Consider the following 3,681-nt stretch of genomic DNA (forward strand, 5'->3'; position numbering starts at 1 on the left):
TTAAGAATCAACCGGGGCATGTCAGGGAGGTTGGGGATCGTCCCAGTTTGGTTTGTTTAATTTTCGTGGTTATTTGGTTGGACAAGCGGGCGAAACGGCGCAAATGAGGCATTTTTGGGCCAAATTGGTGTGCTATAATCTATAGTTTTGGGGGTTGGCCCGGGGTCCGGGCGTGCTGTTGGCCAAAAATCGATCGGGGAGTGCCAGGGAGGTTGAGAATTGTCCCAGTGTGGTCCGTTTATTTTTTTGTAGCCATTTCGGTGGACAAACAAGTGAAACGGAATGAACGGGGAATTTTCGGGATAAATCGGTGTGCTATAGCCCATGGTTTTGGGGGTGGGACCGGGGAGCGTGTTGTGGGGCAAAAATCTACCGGGGCATGCAAGGAAAAACAGGCGAAACGGATCAAATGGGGCATTTATGGGCTAAATAAGTTTGCTATAGCCCACGGTTTCGTAGGTGGCCCCAAGGTCCAGTCGTACTGTGGGTCGATAATCGATCTAGGTATGCCAGCTAGGTTGGGGATCATCCCAGTATTGTCCGTTTAATTTTTTGGGTCCATTTGGGTGGACAAATGGGCGAAATGGCGCGAACGTGCCATTTTCAAGCCAAATTGGTGTGCTATAGCCGAGGGTTTAGGGGATGGGCCCGTGTTTCGGGCATGCTGTGGGTTGAAAATCGACCGGGGCATGCTAGGGAGGTTGGGAATCATTCCAGTGATGTCATTTAAATTTTTTAGGGCCATTTGGGTGGACAAATTTGCGAAACGGCGTGAACGGGGCATTTTTGAGCCAAATCGGTGTGCTATAACCCACGATTTGAGGGTGAGCCTGGGGTCCGAGCGTACTATGGGACAAAAATATTTCAAGGCGTGCAAGGGAGGTTGAGGATCGTCCCAGTATGGGCCGTTTAATTTTTTTTGGCCATTTGGGAGGACAAACGGGCAAAACAACGCGAGTGGGGCATTTTTGGGCTAAATCGGTGTGCTATAATCCACGGTTTTGGGGGTGGCCCCGGGATCCAGGCATGTTGTGGGCTGAAAATCGATCGGGCCGTGCCAGTGAGGTTGGGGATCATCCCAGTGTGGTTCGATAAATTTTTCGTGGCCATTTGGGAGGACAAACGGGCGAAACCGTGCAAACGGGGGTGGGCTCGGGCGTGCTGTGGGCCAAAAATTGATCGAGGCATGCCAGGGAGGTTGGGGATCATCCCAGTGTGGTCTGTTTAATTTTTTATAGCCATTTAGATGGACAAACAGACTCAACGGCATGAACGGAACATTTTTGGGCTAAATCAATGTGCTATAGCCCACTGTTTCGAGTGTGGCCCCGGGGTTTAGGCATACTGTTGGCCGAAAATCGACCGGGACATGCCAGGGAAGTTGGGGATCATCCCAGTGTGCTCTGTTTAAATTTTCATGGCCATTGGGGTGGACAAACGGGTGAAACGATGCGAATGGGGTGTTTTCAGGCTAAATCAGTGTGCCATAGTCTACGGTATTGGGGGTGGGCCTGGGGTCCGGGCGTTCTGTCGGATAAAAATCTATCGGGACTTACCTGGGAGGTTGGGATCGTCCCAAGTGGTCTATTTAATTTTTCGTAGTTATTTGGGTGGGTAAACGGTCGCAACGGCGCGAACGGAGTATTTTCGGGCCAAATCGATGTGTTATAGACCACGATTTTGGGGGTGGGCCCAGGGTATGGGTGTACTGTGGGCCAAAGATTGATCGGGGCACACCAGGTAGGTTGGGGATCATCCCAGTGTGGTCCGTTTAATTTTTCGTGGCCATTTGGGTGTACAAACGGGCGAAATGACGCGAACGGGGCATTTTTATGCTAAATCGGTGTGCAATAGCCCACGGTTTTTGGGGTGGGACTGGGGTACGGGCGTGCTATGGGCCAATAATCGATCGGGGCATGCTAGGGAGGTTGGAAATAGTCCTAGTGCGATCCGTTTAATTTTTCGTGAGCAATTGGGTTGACAAACGGGAGAAACGGCGCGAACGGGGCATTTACGAGCCAAATTGGTGTGCTATAGTCCACGGTTTTAGGGGTTGGCCAGGGGTCCGGGCGTGTTGGGGGATGAAATTCGACCGGGGCATGCCAGGGAGGTTAGGGATCATTCTAGTGTGGTTCGTTTAATTTTTTGTGGCCATTTGGGTTGCCAAAAAGGGCAAAACGGTGCGAACGAGACATTTTCGGGGAAAATCAAAGTGCTATAGCCCACGGTTACGGGGGTGGACTCGGGTTCAGGGCGTACTGTGGGCCGAAAATCGACCGAAGTATGCCAGGGAAGTTGGGGATCAAATTAGTGTGGTCCGTTTAATTTTTCGTGGCTATTTGGGTGGACATACGGGCAAAATGGCACGAACGGGGAATTTTTAGGCCAAATTTGTGTGCTATAGCACATGGTTTTGGGTGTGGGCCTGGGGTTCGGGTGTGCTGTTTGTTAAAAATATACCGGGGCATGCCAAGGATATTGGGGATCGTCCAAGGGTGGTCCGTTTGTTTTTTCATGGCCATTTGGGTGGACATACGGGCACAACGGCGCGAACGGGGCAGTTTGGGCCAAATTAGTGTGCTATAGCCCACAGTTTTGGGGTTGGGCTCGAGGTCCGGGTGTACTGTGGGACAAAAATCTACCGGGGTATGCTAGGGAGATTGGGGATCATCCCAGTGTGGTACGTTTAGTTTTTTGTGGCCATTTGAGTGGGCAAACTGGCCAAACGATGTGAACGGGGCTTTTTCAGACTAAATCGGTATGTTATAGTGTACGATTTAGGTAGTAGGCCCAGGGTTCGGGCCTGCTATGGTCCAAAATCTACCGGGGTGTGCCAGGTAGGTTGGGGAACATCTAAGAGTGGTCCGTTTAATTTTTTGTGGCTATTTGGGTGGACAAACGGAGAAACAATGTGAACGAGGCATTTTCGGACCAAATTCGATTGCTATTGTCCACGGTTTCGAGGGTGTGCCTGGGATTTGGGCGTTCTTTAGCCCAAAAATTGACTGGGGCGTGCCCGGGAGGTTGGGGATCATCACTGTGTGGTCCGTTTAATTTTTTGTGCCCATTTTGATGGAGAAACGGGCGAAACGATGAGAATGAGGCATTTTCAAGACAAATCAGATTGCTATTGTCCACGGTTTTGGGGGTGTGCCCGGGATCCGGGCGTGCTGTAGGCCAAAAATCGATCGGGGCATGCCAGAGAGGTTGGGGATTATCCCAGTGTGGTTCGTTTAATTTTTTTGTGGCCATTTTGGTGGACAAACAGGCGCAACAGCGTGAATGATGAATTTTTGGGCCGAATCAGTGTGCTATAGCCCACGATTTTAGGGGTGGGCCCGAGGTCTGGGCGTACTGTTGACTGAAAATTGATCGAGGCATGACAGGGATGTTGAGGATCCTCCCAATGTGGTCCGTTTAATTTTTTATGGCCATTTGGATGGACAAACGGGCGAAACAATGCAAACCGGGCATTTTTGGGCCAAATCAGTGTGCTATAGTCCACGATTTTGGGGGTATGCCCAGAGTTCGGGCATGCTGTGGGCTGCAAATCAATTGGGGCATGCCAGTGAGGTTGGGGATCATCCCAGTGTGGTCCGTTTAATTTTGTCGTGGTCATTTAGGATGACAAACAGGCGAAACAGTGCGAATGAGGCATTTTCGAGCCAAATCGATGTGCTT

This window comes from Capsicum annuum, chromosome 10 (genome assembly GCF_002878395.1).
Source record: "Capsicum annuum cultivar UCD-10X-F1 chromosome 10, UCD10Xv1.1, whole genome shotgun sequence".
Taxonomy (NCBI): Eukaryota; Viridiplantae; Streptophyta; class Magnoliopsida; order Solanales; family Solanaceae; genus Capsicum; species Capsicum annuum.